This window comes from Lycorma delicatula, chromosome 1, assembly GCF_047948215.1.
Source record: "Lycorma delicatula isolate Av1 chromosome 1, ASM4794821v1, whole genome shotgun sequence".
Classification (NCBI taxonomy): Eukaryota; Metazoa; Arthropoda; class Insecta; order Hemiptera; family Fulgoridae; genus Lycorma; species Lycorma delicatula.
In genome coordinates, this window is record NC_134455.1 from 393,332,793 (window position 1) to 393,354,641 (window position 21,849).

Below are 21,849 nucleotides of genomic sequence, written 5' to 3' on the forward strand. Positions count from 1 at the left end.
AACAAGTGCTTTCGAAAGATGTTAATCTGTAATTAAAGGAAAAAGGGAAATCTTGTTGACCAGCCTGTTATATTTGAAACAACGTTTGTCTCTGGTTTGAAATGATTTGTAGGATATTTCCATAATAATTGATAATGTATTAATATATCTGTTATTTTTAAAAAGTATTCATTTCTACTTAGTGGTTATTGTGTATAATGATTTTCTGTATGATTATGTTTGCAAGTTTGTATACTGTTTAATTAGGTATTCAGTACTGTATTTTATCTTTTTTGTATTTTACGTTTGAGATTATTATTGCCGACATATAAGCAAAGTGTGTAAGGACAACAGTTACATCAATTAGGTTGACTTTTGCAAATTCTACAGTTTTAATAAAGAGAATACTGCATTTTTATTAGTTTGTAATGAATCGCATAAAGTCTGAAGCTACTGATTTTCACTTGTTTGTCCCAATTGTACAGATATGTCCGCTATGAATTCTTGCCTGAATTTTGGTATTCACTAATCTCAAAAATGTTGTTCGTTTTTCATTTTGAATATTTTCGACTGAATTTTATTTTCTTAAACCTAGCGTAGATTATGAAAAAAACATTATGTTCGGTAGTGCATGTTAATAGAATGTTTCTCTACTTAAAAATTATTGCTTTTTAAGTGGTTGTGTTTATTTTTGTCTGCAATTTCATGTGTTATTCTTCTTATATTCTTTAATATAACTTATTTACATTTTTATAAATTTCATATAAAATTAGGATATCTTATAAAATGATCGTTAGATTGATTGATGACCTGTAGACCTGTTGATTGATTCTCGTCTTACTCTTCCCAGCACATTCCCTCAAATTTATTCTTCTTCTTTCTGCCGAGTGGGTGAGCTAACTTTATTCCATGTATAAATATATAAAGTTCCATATATAAAGTAAAGGTACAGCGATGTTTACTGGTAGCATGCAGTTAAATATTTGATCGTACTTTAAAATTATTTGTAACTAAAGAAAAAATAAAATATAATTTAAAAACATAAAGTGCAGTGTTGCGGGTAACTATGGTAAAAAAAGAAGTTTTTGATTTTCCATGGCAACAATATTTTTTCTTATTTATTATTTTAATACTGTGACTAACAGTAAAAACACATTCAGACGATTTAAGCTATTATAAATAGTATAAATAATATAACTGATAACTGATAAAATGAAAGGCAAACTAATATTGGCATCTGTCTTTGCTGTTTATGTAGCAGCACAGTGGTGGCGGTATGTAAATATTTAATTACAAAAAAAGTAATTGTAATTTTATGACCATCTAATAAGATTCTGTAATTTCTTAGTAATGTGTATTCCTTAATTCATGTGTATTATTTGCAGAACGAAACGTCGCCGTGCATCACAACCCCAAGCACCTCCGAGTCTACCACGTCCACGTCCATTAATTTATCCAGTGGGTACCTGCCTTGCATGCATGGAGGTAAACTGCTGGGTAAAAAGGCGGAAGTTAGTTTATACTTAGCTTACTTCCAAAAACGGTAAGCTAATAATATTTAAATAATATCATATTATGAGGAAAATTATTAATATAATTAAGAATAAGTAAATTTCAATGAGTATAAGTATAATTTTATTGTTCTCTGAAGGTCTGGGCGTACATGATGCTTCTAACCTTGTACATGCCAGTACAAAAGCTTATTTACTTTAGATGTTTATTTTGTTTTTCGTAACTTTGTTTAATCATATAATCATATATATAACTCTAACATGTTATTCTCATTCTTTCATTATGCTTGCTTAAATTTACATGGCAATACCGCAGAACATATCAGTAAAGTATTCCAGTGGCGGTTATCCAATAGGAATAGTGGACTATCACCAGATAAGTGAATTGAAAAATGTGTTGAATCTGAAATGATAATAAATATGATGACTTTACACTATAATCCTGCAATAACTACTTCTATAGAAATTACTATTCTACATTATTTTTAATTTGATGATGTAGCTATTAAAGCATATATCATATGTCTTCTGCTATCACAAACTAGAAAAAAACTGTAAATTATTAGGGTTAAGTGCTGTGACCTGTCTTAAGTGGTTTTCGCTTATGAACAAAATTTTTAATTCAATTTAATGATAATATGTCATTCACATGAGGAGGTGGTTATTGAATCATTTTCACTAGAAGGTGGAGCCAAATACTAATCTTCAGTTTGGTATACGTGAAAAATATAAAGGAATCATATTGCCTGCCTGAGTAGTAATAATTAATGATAAAAAAAGCCATATTCTTCCTTAAGTATTATTTCAAATTTTTTAGGTGATAAATTTCTCCACAAGTTTCATGTATTGAAATAACAAATATTAGATTAAAGTATAAACGGTGTAACTCTTCTTCTAAATTTTAGGTATATTCTTTTTTGTCTAATTATGTTCATTTTCTTTCTATTTTACAGCCTTCAAAATTTTTCGTGAATGGACACAATTTGAAATAAATATTTATTAAAAGTATAAAGGTATGTGAAACTTTGCATTTTCTTTTTTTTTCTTTCTTTATTTATGATATATTATATATAATGATAGTTTACATAAAAATGAGAGGTGAAATGTTCAAAACCGCCCCTAATTCGCAGTACTCTGTTTATATCGGTTTTTAAAATTTAATCTGTTTGTCTGTACGATTTAATTTTTTTTTTTTAATTTTCCACCCATAAGTCGAGAAATATATGTTGAATATAATGAAATTTTCATTAAGGTGACAAATTTAAGTTTTACAGATAACTTGATGAAAAATTCTTACGGTTTTACTAGTTATTCTTGCAATTATCAAATGTAGTACTATGAATGTAGGACAAACTATAACAAACGACAAACATCACAAGCATTGTGTTGTTATTAAAGTTGAGGCACAAAAACCCGTACACAAAAACTGACGTCATCAATCCATAATATTGGTATGGTGTCATGATGGAGAAATGAAAAAAAAAACGTTTAGTACACTTGTTGCATGGATGCCAAATCGTGTACATTGAGTGATTAAGAATAAAGATAAACATATTAATTATATTAGATATTCACAGATTGTACAAGTATGGTTTCATTTGGAACTATTATTGAATAACTTCCTTGTCTGGATTAATTTGCATGCTTAATTTAACACTCTAGATTATTTTATTTTTAACATTCAATCATTCTAATTTAACTATTCTTTGTGTTTTACAGGCATCAAAATTTTTAACAATATTATTTAAGAAACGTGGGCATAAGACATTTTATAAATTATTCTACTTTGTTAAGGAAATTTAAATTAAAATTTATCGGTGAAAAATCAAGTGTTTAATTTGGGGAAAAAAAGGTTAGTGAAATTGCACTTTGTTTTATAAGAAGATGGCACGTTGTAATTTTTTAGCTGTATGATAAAAGTTTCTTTAGTAATGAAATAAACTTATCGTTACAATAGATTATTATTTACAAAAGTACTCCAGTAATAATAATTGCTATTCTTTGTTTCATACTTATCGTAATGTAAGGACATAATTAGGATCGAAATAGAGGAGGAATGAGGTGTAAGCCCACTCGCATAAAAGAAAAGTTTACTTAGTAAACTGAGGTAGTCGTAATATAGCGGGTTAGGGATTGTGATGGTTTTCTAATATATTCAATATAAAGAATTCCTATCACAGTATAGGCTACTATATTATCTTTGATGATTGACGTGGTAGTGCCTCTTTTGAAACCTTTCTAGGTCAGTAAGTTCCTTTTTGAGTAGGTATGTGAGATTTAGTGCTCTGACTACCAATATAGAGTTTATTTAAAAAATGAGTACCATTCCTTTTTGGAGATTTAGTAGTAATTAATTTACGAATGCAATCACAAAAATTATTACGATTTATATGAATACAAGATAGATATTTATTAATTACCAGCAATACACATAAAGTAATATGTGTGATGCGAAGAGTCATCTGTTTTCAGTTCATTATTTCAAATATTCAAATTGTTATTTCAGTAATTTTTAAAATTCGGGTGATGCAATGCCAAGCTGGTTATAGGACAATTTCTGATGACATAGATATCTCGTTGTTTATATTAACTTTCTTATAACACTACTTAATATTTGGTATTTACGTAAAAAGTTTTTAATTGTTTGTATATTGTTATAAAAATAATTTGTTTTTAATTTCAGTACTGAAGAAGCATTTGAAAGCAAATTGTATGAAGTTGAATATGATAATTTTAAAGTTCTAATTTGAAAAAAAATCATAAAATCTGTAACAAGTTATAAAAGTAAAACATCATCATAAAATTTATTTAATGAAATGTACACTACAATTATAAAAATTCTTAATTTGATATTAGTTATTAATTTGTAAAACATTTGATCACATTGCATGTATTATTTGGAAAATTAAGCCAAACTTATTTACCTTAAAGGGGATACCCTTCTTCATTAAATAAAATTCTGTTGTAGTACAATAAATGTTTTCCTTTTTTTTATTTTAATTTTTATATTTTATTTGTTATAAAGTATAATATCAATCTATGATGTGTTTTACATTTTATATGCTTTTGTGTTTTTGGAACTTTGATCCATGAATTATAATAAAAGTTTCAAAGTAAAAATGTTGATAAAATATAGAAGTATGATTTTTTTCTAAGTAGCAGTCCTTCCAACAACTGGTAAACACTTTGTTTGCTAAATTTACAATAAATAGCACTTGCTGTACAGTAGCAACATATTCCGCCAGACCTTTGATTATATAAATGTTGGAATACCATCAAAACTAGTACAGCTCTGGATCTAATAGAGTTAACATCCTAGATTCTAAAAGCTAGACTTTTTTGCTGTTGAAATCGCAAGGACGTGTTTGTTTAATCCAGCTATTGTTATCAGATGTTTTGAGCATTGTACACCAAAGATAAGAGGAAAGTGCAGGCCAAAGAAGAACGAAGAGGTCTTCGGAAGAAGAAGAGGGAGAAGAAGAAGAAGGAAGACCAACCACTTGTCTCAACATCACGAACTGGAGTCCGGAACAGAGCCCAGCAGAGATGCGTCCTGAAGGGCAGCCATACCAGAAGCGGATGAAGAGCTTCTACACAACCTCTCCTTTTCAAAACTTACAGGAAAGATAAAATAACCCAGCAATTGCGACTCCTCTGGAAAAGGAGACACATTGCTCTTTCCTTATAGCTAGTGCCACGTTGTGGCGTATTCCTGCTAGCCTATTAAGCGTTAGCACCGAAAGGACTTCAGTGGACGTTCTGAAGGGGAATTACGTCGGGAGGACAGGCTTTATAAGCCTAGTTTTCTGCGTTCGGCCCATGAAATGGGTTCGATAACGCTGGTTGAACAATGGATTAGAATGCAATTAAATACGTCTTAAAATACTAAATAATAATAAAGAAAACTTGAAAAAATTAGACCCGCTAACTAAAAATAAACCTCAAAAACACGCCCGATAGAATCACCCAGCAGCAAGGGACTCTATCCAGGTTCTGCGATAAAGTAGGGAGTAATAAACTCCCGCCAACTTTGCATTCCATTCCATTCCAAAGATAGGAACACCTTGCTCCACATGTTGAATCTCAGTGGCTATCCCACTTTCAGATTCATCTAGTAAATTTTGAGGGTTTAGAGGTTGCAATAAAAGTACTTGTTCACCATTAGGCACTGGGCTTATGGCATATAAGGAATTTCTCTGTCATACTATAGGCTACTATATTATCTTGAAAGTTTTGGTGATTGACATTGTAGTGGCAATTTTTGAAGTAGTTACAGGTCAAGGTGATTATTACAAAGATTATAAATGATTATATACCAAATATAGAAACATCACATTGTTCCTCCTCATGTTGAATTTCAGTAGTAGTAAAGTTTGATGCTTTGGAGGTTCCAGGGAAAGTACATCGCCACCATTAAGCGCTGGGCTTATAGCAAATGTCTTGTGTTCTGCACTCATGTGCCCAATTCTTCTCTGAAAGAACAATTTACAAAATGCTTTTAAAATCCAACAATTGGTGAAGGGAAAATTCTGACACTCACTTCCATAAGGTACAGAAGAGGCGACGGTTGTACAAATTAATAATTGCTTGTTTATAAAAACAGGTGACAAAAGAAGGGACTGAAATACTCATCATATATATATATATCGATTTTGCTATTACATATGCTGTCGTTCTCCTCAAAGGGATGATGAATGGTACTGAGTATAAGGCACTGTTTTGCCCAGGAAGTGGGAAACTGAACCCATAAGCGGAAGAACTTCTTCAAGAAATCATAAGTAGTAGAATACAGAAAGCAACGGAAGGCATTGTATTGAAGGTCCTAGTGATAATCTCTCGCATTACACTATGATGCTATCTGGAAAGTACAGTATTGAAGAAGATCCCATATTCTGTCATTTTAAATTTATTATACAAAATCTGCAATTACTAATGGTCATGTAATGGGAAGATAATATACTATTCTTTGGTGGACATCTAAAAAGTTAAAAAATCATGGACATCTAAAAAGATATCTAGGCCTAAAAAGTTTAATTATAAATCATAAGTTTCATAAACATATTTATTTCTGTATTCTTTGTTTCTAATTCAAAAAGTAAATTAATCGACTTTTCCTTTCTGAAGGACAGTGATTTGATGAGACCGCTTGTTCTTCACATCATTAAGCTGAGAACAAGTGCTTTCGAAAGATGTTAATCTGTAATTAAAGGAAAAAGGGAAATCTTGTTGACCAGCCTGTTATATTTGAAACAACGTTTGTCTCTGGTTTGAAATGATTTGTAGGATATTTCCATAATAATTGATAATGTATTAATATATCTGTTATTTTTAAAAAGTATTCATTTCTACTTAGTGGTTATTGTGTATAATGATTTTCTGTATGATTATGTTTGCAAGTTTGTATACTGTTTAATTAGGTATTCAGTACTGTATTTTATCTTTTTTGTATTTTACGTTTGAGATTATTATTGCCGACATATAAGCAAAGTGTGTAAGGACAACAGTTACATCAATTAGGTTGACTTTTGCAAATTCTACAGTTTTAATAAAGAGAATACTGCATTTTTATTAGTTTGTAATGAATCGCATAAAGTCTGAAGCTACTGATTTTCACTTGTTTGTCCCAATTGTACAGATATGTCCGCTATGAATTCTTGCCTGAATTTTGGTATTCACTAATCTCAAAAATGTTGTTCGTTTTTCATTTTGAATATTTTCGACTGAATTTTATTTTCTTAAACCTAGCGTAGATTATGAAAAAAACATTATGTTCGGTAGTGCATGTTAATAGAATGTTTCTCTACTTAAAAATTATTGCTTTTTAAGTGGTTGTGTTTATTTTTGTCTGCAATTTCATGTGTTATTCTTCTTATATTCTTTAATATAACTTATTTACATTTTTATAAATTTCATATAAAATTAGGATATCTTATAAAATGATCGTTAGATTGATTGATGACCTGTAGACCTGTTGATTGATTCTCGTCTTACTCTTCCCAGCACATTCCCTCAAATTTATTCTTCTTCTTTGTGCCGAGTGGGTCAGCTACCTTTATTCCATGTATAAATATATAAAGTTCCATATATAAAGTAAAGGTACAGCGATGTTTACTGGTAGCATGCAGTTAAATATTTGATCGTACTTTAAAATTATTTGTAACTAAAGAAAAAATAAAATATAATTTAAAAACATAAAGTGCAGTGTTGCGGGTAACTATGGTAAAAAAAGAAGTTTTTGATTTTCCATGGCAACAATATTTTTTCTTATTTATTATTTTAATACTGTGACTAACAGTAAAAACACATTCAGACGATTTAAGCTATTATAAATAGTATAAATAATATAACTGATAACTGATAAAATGAAAGGCAAACTAATATTGGCATCTGTCTTTGCTGTTTATGTAGCAGCACAGTGGTGGCGGTATGTAAATATTTAATTACAAAAAAAGTAATTGTAATTTTATGACCATCTAATAAGATTCTGTAATTTCTTAGTAATGTGTATTCCTTAATTCATGTGTATTATTTGCAGAACGAAACGTCGCCGTGCATCACAACCCCAAGCACCTCCGAGTCTACCACGTCCACGTCCATTAATTTATCCAGTGGGTACCTGCCTTGCATGCAAGGAGGTAAACTGCTGGGTAAAAAGGCGGAAGTTAGTTTATACTTAGCTTACTTCCAAAAACGGTAAGCTAATAATATTTAAATAATATCATATTATGAGGAAAATTATTAATATAATTAAGAATAAGTAAATTTCAATGAGTATAAGTATAATTTTATTGTTCTCTGAAGGTCTGGGCGTACATGATGCTTCTAACCTTGTACATGCCAGTACAAAAGCTTATTTACTTTAGATGTTTATTTTGTTTTTCGTAACTTTGTTTAATCATATAATCATATATATAACTCTAACATGTTATTCTCATTCTTTCATTATGCTTGCTTAAATTTACATGGCAATACCGCAGAACATATCAGTAAAGTATTCCAGTGGCGGTTATCCAATAGGAATAGTGGACTATCACCAGATAAGTGAATTGAAAAATGTGTTGAATCTGAAATGATAATAAATATGATGACTTTACACTATAATCCTGCAATAACTACTTCTATAGAAATTACTATTCTACATTATTTTTAATTTGATGATGTAGCTATTAAAGCATATATCATATGCCTTCTGCTATCACAAACTAGAAAAAAACTGTAAATTATTAGGGTTAAGTGCTGTGACCTGTCTTAAGTGGTTTTCGCTTATGAACAAAATTTTTAATTCAATTTAATGATAATATGTCATTCACATGAGGAGGTGGTTATTAAATCATTTTCACTAGAAGGTGGAGCCAAATACTAATCTTCAGTTTGGTATACGTGAAAAATATAAAGGAATCATATTGCCTGCCTGAATAGTAATAATTAATGATAAAAAAAGCCATATTCTTCCTTAAGTATTATTTCAAATTTTTTAGGTGATAAATTTCTCCACAAGTTTCATGTATTGAAATAACAAATATTAGATTAAAGTATAAACGGTGTAACTCTTCTTCTAAATTTTAGGTATATTCTTTTTTGTCTAATTATGTTCATTTTCTTTCTATTTTACAGCCTTCAAAATTTTTCGTGAATGGACACAATTTGAAATAAATATTTATTAAAAGTATAAAGGTATGTGAAACTTTGCATTTTCTTTTTTTTTCTTTCTTTATTTATGATATATTATATATAATGATAGTTTACATAAAAATGAGAGGTGAAATGTTCAAAACCGCCCCTAATTCGCAGTACTCTGTTTATATCGGTTTTTAAAATTTAATCTGTTTGTCTGTACGATTTAATTTTTTTTTTTTAATTTTCCACCCATAAGTCGAGAAATATATGTTGAATATAATGAAATTTTCATTAAGGTGACAAATTTAAGTTTTACAGATAACTTGATGAAAAATTCTTACGGTTTTACTAGTTATTCTTGCAATTATCAAATGTAGTACTATGAATGTAGGACAAACTATAACAAACGACAAACATCACAAGCATTGTGTTGTTATTAAAGTTGAGGCACAAAAACCCGTACACAAAAACTGACGTCATCAATCCATAATATTGGTATGGTGTCATGATGGAGAAATGAAAAAAAAACGTTTAGTACACTTGTTGCATGGATGCCAAATCGTGTACATTGAGTGATTAAGAATAAAGATAAACATATTAATTATATTAGATATTCACAGATTGTACAAGTATGGTTTCATTTGGAACTATTATTGAATAACTTCCTTGTCTGGATTAATTTGCATGCTTAATTTAACACTCTAGATTATTTTATTTTTAACATTCAATCATTCTAATTTAACTATTCTTTGTGTTTTACAGGCATCAAAATTTTTAACAATATTATTTAAGAAACGTGGGCATAAGACATTTTATAAATTATTCTACTTTGTTAAGGAAATTTAAATTAAAATTTATCGGTGAAAAATCAAGTGTTTAATTTGGGGAAAAAAAGGTTAGTGAAATTGCACTTTGTTTTATAAGAAGATGGCACGTTGTAATTTTTTAGCTGTATGATAAAAGTTTCTTTAGTAATGAAATAAACTTATCGTTACAATAGATTATTATTTACAAAAGTACTCCAGTAATAATAATTGCTATTCTTTGTTTCATACTTATCGTAATGTAAGGACATAATTAGGATCGAAATAGAGGAGGAATGAGGTGTAAGCCCACTCGCATAAAAGAAAAGTTTACTTAGTAAACTGAGGTAGTCGTAATATAGCGGGTTAGGGATTGTGATGGTTTTCTAATATATTCAATATAAAGAATTCCTATCACAGTATAGGCTACTATATTATCTTTGATGATTGACGTGGTAGTGCCTCTTTTGAAACCTTTCTAGGTCAGTAAGTTCCTTTTTGAGTAAGTATGTGAGATTTAGTGCTCTGACTACCAATATAGAGTTTATTTAAAAAATGAGTACCATTCCTTTTTGGAGATTTAGTAGTAATTAATTTACGAATGCAATCACAAAAATTATTACGATTTATATGAATACAAGATAGATATTTATTAATTACCAGCAATACACATAAAGTAATATGTGTGATGCGAAGAGTCATCTGTTTTCAGTTCATTATTTCAAATATTCAAATTGTTATTTCAGTAATTTTTAAAATTCGGGTGATGCAATGCCAAGCTGGTTATAGGACAATTTCTGATGACATAGATATCTCGTTGTTTATATTAACTTTCTTATAACACTACTTAATATTTGGTATTTACGTAAAAAGTTTTTAATTGTTTGTATATTGTTATAAAAATAATTTGTTTTTAATTTCAGTACTGAAGAAGCATTTGAAAGCAAATTGTATGAAGTTGAATATGATAATTTTAAAGTTCTAATTTGAAAAAAAATCATAAAATCTGTAACAAGTTATAAAAGTAAAACATCATCATAAAATTTATTTAATGAAATGTACACTACAATTATAAAAATTCTTAATTTGATATTAGTTATTAATTTGTAAAACATTTGATCACATTGCATGTATTATTTGGAAAATTAAGCCAAACTTATTTACCTTAAAGGGGATACCCTTCTTCATTAAATAAAATTCTGTTGTAGTACAATAAATGTTTTCCTTTTTTTTATTTTAATTTTTATATTTTATTTGTTATAAAGTATAATATCAATCTATGATGTGTTTTACATTTTATATGCTTTTGTGTTTTTGGAACTTTGATCCATGAATTATAATAAAAGTTTCAAAGTAAAAATGTTGATAAAATATAGAAGTATGATTTTTTTCTAAGTAGCAGTCCTTCCAACAACTGGTAAACACTTTGTTTGCTAAATTTACAATAAATAGCACTTGCTGTACAGTAGCAACATATTCCGCCAGACCTTTGATTATATAAATGTTGGAATACCATCAAAACTAGTACAGCTCTGGATCTAATAGAGTTAACATCCTAGATTCTAAAAGCTAGACTTTTTTGCTGTTGAAATCGCAAGGACGTGTTTGTTTAATCCAGCTATTGTTATCAGATGTTTTGAGCATTGTACACCAAAGATAAGAGGAAAGTGCAGGCCAAAGAAGAACGAAGAGGTCTTCGGAAGAAGAAGAGGGAGAAGAAGAAGAAGGAAGACCAACCACTTGTCTCAACATCACGAACTGGAGTCCGGAACAGAGCCCAGCAGAGATGCGTCCTGAAGGGCAGCCATACCAGAAGCGGATGAAGAGCTTCTACACAACCTCTCCTTTTCAAAACTTACAGGAAAGATAAAATAACCCAGCAATTGCGACTCCTCTGGAAAAGGAGACACATTGCTCTTTCCTTATAGCTAGTGCCACGTTGTGGCGTATTCCTGCTAGCCTATTAAGCGTTAGCACCGAAAGGACTTCAGTGGACGTTCTGAAGGGGAATTACGTCGGGAGGACAGGCTTTATAAGCCTAGTTTTCTGCGTTCGGCCCATGAAATGGGTTCGATAACGCTGGTTGAACAATGGATTAGAATGCAATTAAATACGTCTTAAAATACTAAATAATAATAAAGAAAACTTGAAAAAATTAGACCCGCTAACTAAAAATAAACCTCAAAAACACGCCCGATAGAATCACCCAGCAGCAAGGGACTCTATCCAGGTTCTGCGATAAAGTAGGGAGTAATAAACTCCCGCCAACTTTGCATTCCATTCCATTCCAAAGATAGGAACACCTTGCTCCACATGTTGAATCTCAGTGGCTATCCCACTTTCAGATTCATCTAGTAAATTTTGAGGGTTTAGAGGTTGCAATAAAAGTACTTGTTCACCATTAGGCACTGGGCTTATGGCATATAAGGAATTTCTCTGTCATACTATAGGCTACTATATTATCTTGAAAGTTTTGGTGATTGACATTGTAGTGGCAATTTTTGAAGTAGTTACAGGTCAAGGTGATTATTACAAAGATTATAAATGATTATATACCAAATATAGAAACATCACATTGTTCCTCCTCATGTTGAATTTCAGTAGTAGTAAAGTTTGATGCTTTGGAGGTTCCAGTGAAAGTACATCGCCACCATTAAGCGCTGGGCTTATAGCAAATGTCTTGTGTTCTGCACTCATGTGCCCAATTCTTCTCTGAAAGAACAATTTACAAAATGCTTTTAAAATCCAACAATTGGTGAAGGGAAAATTCTGACACTCACTTCCATAAGGTACAGAAGAGGCGACGGTTGTACAAATTAATAATTGCTTGTTTATAAAAACAGGTGACAAAAGAAGGGACTGAAATACTCATCATATATATATATATCGATTTTGCTATTACATATGCTGTCGTTCTCCTCAAAGGGATGATGAATGGTACTGAGTATAAGGCACTGTTTTGCCCAGGAAGTGGGAAACTGAACCCATAAGCGGAAGAACTTCTTCAAGAAATCATAAGTAGTAGAATACAGAAAGCAACGGAAGGCATTGTATTGAAGGTCCTAGTGATAATCTCTCGCATTACACTATGATGCTATCTGGAAAGTACAGTATTGAAGAAGATCCCATATTCTGTCATTTTAAATTTATTATACAAAATCTGCAATTACTAATGGTCATGTAATGGGAAGATAATATACTATTCTTTGGTGGACATCTAAAAAGTTAAAAAATCATGGACATCTAAAAAGATATCTAGGCCTAAAAAGTTTAATTATAAATCATAAGTTTCATAAACATATTTATTTCTGTATTCTTTGTTTCTAATTCAAAAAGTAAATTAATCGACTTTTCCTTTCTGAAGGACAGTGATTTGATGAGACCGCTTGTTCTTCACATCATTAAGCTGAGAACAAGTGCTTTCGAAAGATGTTAATCTGTAATTAAAGGAAAAAGGGAAATCTTGTTGACCAGCCTGTTATATTTGAAACAACGTTTGTCTCTGGTTTGAAATGATTTGTAGGATATTTCCATAATAATTGATAATGTATTAATATATCTGTTATTTTTAAAAAGTATTCATTTCTACTTAGTGGTTATTGTGTATAATGATTTTCTGTATGATTATGTTTGCAAGTTTGTATACTGTTTAATTAGGTATTCAGTACTGTATTTTATCTTTTTTGTATTTTACGTTTGAGATTATTATTGCCGACATATAAGCAAAGTGTGTAAGGACAACAGTTACATCAATTAGGTTGACTTTTGCAAATTCTACAGTTTTAATAAAGAGAATACTGCATTTTTATTAGTTTGTAATGAATCGCATAAAGTCTGAAGCTACTGATTTTCACTTGTTTGTCCCAATTGTACAGATATGTCCGCTATGAATTCTTGCCTGAATTTTGGTATTCACTAATCTCAAAAATGTTGTTCGTTTTTCATTTTGAATATTTTCGACTGAATTTTATTTTCTTAAACCTAGCGTAGATTATGAAAAAAACATTATGTTCGGTAGTGCATGTTAATAGAATGTTTCTCTACTTAAAAATTATTGCTTTTTAAGTGGTTGTGTTTATTTTTGTCTGCAATTTCATGTGTTATTCTTCTTATATTCTTTAATATAACTTATTTACATTTTTATAAATTTCATATAAAATTAGGATATCTTATAAAATGATCGTTAGATTGATTGATGACCTGTAGACCTGTTGATTGATTCTCGTCTTACTCTTCCCAGCACATTCCCTCAAATTTATTCTTCTTCTTTGTGCCGAGTGGGTCAGCTACCTTTATTCCATGTATAAATATATAAAGTTCCATATATAAAGTAAAGGTACAGCGATGTTTACTGGTAGCATGCAGTTAAATATTTGATCGTACTTTAAAATTATTTGTAACTAAAGAAAAAATAAAATATAATTTAAAAACATAAAGTGCAGTGTTGCGGGTAACTATGGTAAAAAAAGAAGTTTTTGATTTTCCATGGCAACAATATTTTTTCTTATTTATTATTTTAATACTGTGACTAACAGTAAAAACACATTCAGACGATTTAAGCTATTATAAATAGTATAAATAATATAACTGATAACTGATAAAATGAAAGGCAAACTAATATTGGCATCTGTCTTTGCTGTTTATGTAGCAGCACAGTGGTGGCGGTATGTAAATATTTAATTACAAAAAAAGTAATTGTAATTTTATGACCATCTAATAAGATTCTGTAATTTCTTAGTAATGTGTATTCCTTAATTCATGTGTATTATTTGCAGAACGAAACGTCGCCGTGCCTCACAACCCCAAGCACCTCCGAGTCTACCACATCCACGTCCATTAATTTATCCAGTGGGTACCTGCCTTGCATGCAAGGAGGTAAACTGCTGGGTAAAAAGGCGGAAGTTAGTTTATACTTAGCTTACTTCCAAAAACGGTAAGCTAATAATATTTAAATAATATCATATTATGAGGAAAATTATTAATATAATTAAGAATAAGTAAATTTCAATGAGTATAAGTATAATTTTATTGTTCTCTGAAGGTCTGGGCGTACATGATGCTTCTAACCTTGTACATGCCAGTACAAAAGCTTATTTACTTTAGATGTTTATTTTGTTTTTCGTAACTTTGTTTAATCATATAATCATATATATAACTCTAACATGTTATTCTCATTCTTTCATTATGCTTGCTTAAATTTACATGGCAATACCGCAGAACATATCAGTAAAGTATTCCAGTGGCGGTTATCCAATAGGAATAGTGGACTATCACCAGATAAGTGAATTGAAAAATGTGTTGAATCTGAAATGATAATAAATATGATGACTTTACACTATAATCCTGCAATAACTACTTCTATAGAAATTACTATTCTACATTATTTTTAATTTGATGATGTAGCTATTAAAGCATATATCATATGTCTTCTGCTATCACAAACTAGAAAAAAACTGTAAATTATTAGGGTTAAGTGCTGTGACCTGTCTTAAGTGGTTTTCGCTTATGAACAAAATTTTTAATTCAATTTAATGATAATATGTCATTCACATGAGGAGGTGGTTATTAAATCATTTTCACTAGAAGGTGGAGCCAAATACTAATCTTCAGTTTGGTATACGTGAAAAATATAAAGGAATCATATTGCCTGCCTGAATAGTAATAATTAATGATAAAAAAAGCCATATTCTTCCTTAAGTATTATTTCAAATTTTTTAGGTGATAAATTTCTCCACAAGTTTCATGTATTGAAATAACAAATATTAGATTAAAGTATAAACGGTGTAACTCTTCTTCTAAATTTTAGGTATATTCTTTTTTGTCTAATTATGTTCATTTTCTTTCTATTTTACAGCCTTCAAAATTTTTCGTGAATGGACACAATTTGAAATAAATATTTATTAAAAGTATAAAGGTATGTGAAACTTTGCATTTTCTTTTTTTTTCTTTCTTTATTTATGATATATTATATATAATGATAGTTTACATAAAAATGAGAGGTGAAATGTTCAAAACCGCCCCTAATTCGCAGTACTCTGTTTATATCGGTTTTTAAAATTTAATCTGTTTGTCTGTACGATTTAATTTTTTTTTTTTAATTTTCCACCCATAAGTCGAGAAATATATGTTGAATATAATGAAATTTTCATTAAGGTGACAAATTTAAGTTTTACAGATAACTTGATGAAAAATTCTTACGGTTTTACTAGTTATTCTTGCAATTATCAAATGTAGTACTATGAATGTAGGACAAACTATAACAAACGACAAACATCACAAGCATTGTGTTGTTATTAAAGTTGAGGCACAAAAACCCGTACACAAAAACTGACGTCATCAATCCATAATATTGGTATGGTGTCATGATGGAGAAATGAAAAAAAAACGTTTAGTACACTTGTTGCATGGATGCCAAATCGTGTACATTGAGTGATTAAGAATAAAGATAAACATATTAATTATATTAGATATTCACAGATTGTACAAGTATGGTTTCATTTGGAACTATTATTGAATAACTTCCTTGTCTGGATTAATTTGCATGCTTAATTTAACACTCTAGATTATTTTATTTTTAACATTCAATCATTCTAATTTAACTATTCTTTGTGTTTTACAGGCATCAAAATTTTTAACAATATTATTTAAGAAACGTGGGCATAAGACATTTTATAAATTATTCTACTTTGTTAAGGAAATTTAAATTAAAATTTATCGGTGAAAAATCAAGTGTTTAATTTGGGGAAAAAAAGGTTAGTGAAATTGCACTTTGTTTTATAAGAAGATGGCACGTTGTAATTTTTTAGCTGTATGATAAAAGTTTCTTTAGTAATGAAATAAACTTATCGTTACAATAGATTATTATTTACAAAAGTACTCCAGTAATAATAATTGCTATTCTTTGTTTCATACTTATCGTAATGTAAGGACATAATTAGGATCGAAATAGAGGAGGAATGAGGTGTAAGCCCACTCGCATAAAAGAAAAGTTTACTTAGTAAACTGAGGTAGTCGTAATATAGCGGGTTAGGGATTGTGATGGTTTTCTAATATATTCAATATAAAGAATTCCTATCACAGTATAGGCTACTATATTATCTTTGATGATTGACGTGGTAGTGCCTCTTTTGAAACCTTTCTAGGTCAGTAAGTTCCTTTTTGAGTAAGTATGTGAGATTTAGTGCTCTGACTACCAATATAGAGTTTATTTAAAAAATGAGTACCATTCCTTTTTGGAGATTTAGTAGTAATTAATTTACGAATGCAATCACAAAAATTATTACGATTTATATGAATACAAGATAGATATTTATTAATTACCAGCAATACACATAAAGTAATATGTGTGATGCGAAGAGTCATCTGTTTTCAGTTCATTATTTCAAATATTCAAATTGTTATTTCAGTAATTTTTAAAATTCGGGTGATGCAATGCCAAGCTGGTTATAGGACAATTTCTGATGACATAGATATCTCGTTGTTTATATTAACTTTCTTATAACACTACTTAATATTTGGTATTTACGTAAAAAGTTTTTAATTGTTTGTATATTGTTATAAAAATAATTTGTTTTTAATTTCAGTACTGAAGAAGCATTTGAAAGCAAATTGTATGAAGTTGAATATGATAATTTTAAAGTTCTAATTTGAAAAAAAATCATAAAATCTGTAACAAGTTATAAAAGTAAAACATCATCATAAAATTTATTTAATGAAATGTACACTACAATTATAAAAATTCTTAATTTGATATTAGTTATTAATTTGTAAAACATTTGATCACATTGCATGTATTATTTGGAAAATTAAGCCAAACTTATTTACCTTAAAGGGGATACCCTTCTTCATTAAATAAAATTCTGTTGTAGTACAATAAATGTTTTCCTTTTTTTTATTTTAATTTTTATATTTTATTTGTTATAAAGTATAATATCAATCTATGATGTGTTTTACATTTTATATGCTTTTGTGTTTTTGGAACTTTGATCCATGAATTATAATAAAAGTTTCAAAGTAAAAATGTTGATAAAATATAGAAGTATGATTTTTTTCTAAGTAGCAGTCCTTCCAACAACTGGTAAACACTTTGTTTGCTAAATTTACAATAAATAGCACTTGCTGTACAGTAGCAACATATTCCGCCAGACCTTTGATTATATAAATGTTGGAATACCATCAAAACTAGTACAGCTCTGGATCTAATAGAGTTAACATCCTAGATTCTAAAAGCTAGACTTTTTTGCTGTTGAAATCGCAAGGACGTGTTTGTTTAATCCAGCTATTGTTATCAGATGTTTTGAGCATTGTACACCAAAGATAAGAGGAAAGTGCAGGCCAAAGAAGAACGAAGAGGTCTTCGGAAGAAGAAGAGGGAGAAGAAGAAGAAGGAAGACCAACCACTTGTCTCAACATCACGAACTGGAGTCCGGAACAGAGCCCAGCAGAGATGCGTCCTGAAGGGCAGCCATACCAGAAGCGGATGAAGAGCTTCTACACAACCTCTCCTTTTCAAAACTTACAGGAAAGATAAAATAACCCAGCAATTGCGACTCCTCTGGAAAAGGAGACACATTGCTCTTTCCTTATAGCTAGTGCCACGTTGTGGCGTATTCCTGCTAGCCTATTAAGCGTTAGCACCGAAAGGACTTCAGTGGACGTTCTGAAGGGGAATTACGTCGGGAGGACAGGCTTTATAAGCCTAGTTTTCTGCGTTCGGCCCATGAAATGGGTTCGATAACGCTGGTTGAACAATGGATTAGAATGCAATTAAATACGTCTTAAAATACTAAATAATAATAAAGAAAACTTGAAAAAATTAGACCCGCTAACTAAAAATAAACCTCAAAAACACGCCCGATAGAATCACCCAGCAGCAAGGGACTCTATCCAGGTTCTGCGATAAAGTAGGGAGTAATAAACTCCCGCCAACTTTGCATTCCATTCCATTCCAAAGATAGGAACACCTTGCTCCACATGTTGAATCTCAGTGGCTATCCCACTTTCAGATTCATCTAGTAAATTTTGAGGGTTTAGAGGTTGCAATAAAAGTACTTGTTCACCATTAGGCACTGGGCTTATGGCATATAAGGAATTTCTCTGTCATACTATAGGCTACTATATTATCTTGAAAGTTTTGGTGATTGACATTGTAGTGGCAATTTTTGAAGTAGTTACAGGTCAAGGTGATTATTACAAAGATTATAAATGATTATATACCAAATATAGAAACATCACATTGTTCCTCCTCATGTTGAATTTCAGTAGTAGTAAAGTTTGATGCTTTGGAGGTTCCAGTGAAAGTACATCGCCACCATTAAGCGCTGGGCTTATAGCAAATGTCTTGTGTTCTGCACTCATGTGCCCAATTCTTCTCTGAAAGAACAATTTACAAAATGCTTTTAAAATCCAACAATTGGTGAAGGGAAAATTCTGACACTCACTTCCATAAGGTACAGAAGAGGCGACGGTTGTACAAATTAATAATTGCTTGTTTATAAAAACAGGTGACAAAAGAAGGGACTGAAATACTCATCATCATATATATATATATATATCGATTTTGCTATTACATATGCTGTCGTTCTCCTCAAAGGGATGATGAATGGTACTGAGTATAAGGCACTGTTTTGCCCAGGAAGTGGGAAACTGAACCCATAAGCGGAAGAACTTCTTCAAGAAATCATAAGTAGTAGAATACAGAAAGCAACGGAAGGCATTGTATTGAAGGTCCTAGTGATAATCTCTCGCATTACACTATGATGCTATCTGGAAAGTACAGTATTGAAGAAGATCCCATATTCTGTCATTTTAAATTTATTATACAAAATCTGCAATTACTAATGGTCATGTAATGGGAAGATAATATACTATTCTTTGGTGGACATCTAAAAAGTTAAAAAATCATGGACATCTAAAAAGATATCTAGGCCTAAAAAGTTTAATTATAAATCATAAGTTTCATAAACATATTTATTTCTGTATTCTTTGTTTCTAATTCAAAAAGTAAATTAATCGACTTTTCCTTTCTGAAGGACAGTGATTTGATGAGACCGCTTGTTCTTCACATCATTAAGCTGAGAACAAGTGCTTTCGAAAGATGTTAATCTGTAATTAAAGGAAAAAGGGAAATCTTGTTGACCAGCCTGTTATATTTGAAACAACGTTTGTCTCTGGTTTGAAATGATTTGTAGGATATTTCCATAATAATTGATAATGTATTAATATATCTGTTATTTTTAAAAAGTATTCATTTCTACTTAGTGGTTATTGTGTATAATGATTTTCTGTATGATTATGTTTGCAAGTTTGTATACTGTTTAATTAGGTATTCAGTACTGTATTTTATCTTTTTTGTATTTTACGTTTGAGATTATTATTGCCGACATATAAGCAAAGTGTGTAAGGACAACAGTTACATCAATTAGGTTGACTTTTGCAAATTCTACAGTTTTAATAAAGAGAATACTGCATTTTTATTAGTTTGTAATGAATCGCATAAAGTCTGAAGCTACTGATTTTCACTTGTTTGTCCCAATTGTACAGATATGTCCGCTATGAATTCTTGCCTGAATTTTGGTATTCACTAATCTCAAAAATGTTGTTCGTTTTTCATTTTGAATATTTTCGACTGAATTTTATTTTCTTAAACCTAGCGTAGATTATGAAAAAAACATTATGTTCGGTAGTGCATGTTAATAGAATGTTTCTCTACTTAAAAATTATTGCTTTTTAAGTGGTTGTGTTTATTTTTGTCTGCAATTTCATGTGTTATTCTTCTTATATTCTTTAATATAACTTATTTACATTTTTATAAATTTCATATAAAATTAGGATATCTTATAAAATGATCGTTAGATTGATTGATGACCTGTAGACCTGTTGATTGATTCTCGTCTTACTCTTCCCAGCACATTCCCTCAAATTTATTCTTCTTCTTTGTGCCGAGTGGGTCAGCTACCTTTATTCCATGTATAAATATATAAAGTTCCATATATAAAGTAAAGGTACAGCGATGTTTACTGGTAGCATGCAGTTAAATATTTGATCGTACTTTAAAATTATTTGTAACTAAAGAAAAAATAAAATATAATTTAAAAACATAAAGTGCAGTGTTGCGGGTAACTATGGTAAAAAAAGAAGTTTTTGATTTTCCATGGCAACAATATTTTTTCTTATTTATTATTTTAATACTGTGACTAACAGTAAAAACACATTCAGACGATTTAAGCTATTATAAATAGTATAAATAATATAACTGATAACTGATAAAATGAAAGGCAAACTAATATTGGCATCTGTCTTTGCTGTTTATGTAGCAGCACAGTGGTGGCGGTATGTAAATATTTAATTACAAAAAAAGTAATTGTAATTTTATGACCATCTAATAAGATTCTGTAATTTCTTAGTAATGTGTATTCCTTAATTCATGTGTATTATTTGCAGAACAAAACGTCGCCGTGCCTCACAACCCCAAGCACCTCCGAGTCTACCACGTCCACGTCCATTAATTTATCCAGTGGGTACCTGCCTTGCATGCAAGGAGGTAAACTGCTGGGTAAAAAGGCGGAAGTTAGTTTATACTTAGCTTACTTCCAAAAACGGTAAGCTAATAATATTTAAATAATATCATATTATGAGGAAAATTATTAATATAATTAAGAATAAGTAAATTTCAATGAGTATAAGTATAATTTTATTGTTCTCTGAAGGTCTGGGCGTACATGATGCTTCTAACCTTGTACATGCCAGTACAAAAGCTTATTTACTTTAGATGTTTATTTTGTTTTTCGTAACTTTGTTTAATCATATAATCATATATATAACTCTAACATGTTATTCTCATTCTTTCATTATGCTTGCTTAAATTTACATGGCAATACCGCAGAACATATCAGTAAAGTATTCCAGTGGCGGTTATCCAATAGGAATAGTGGACTATC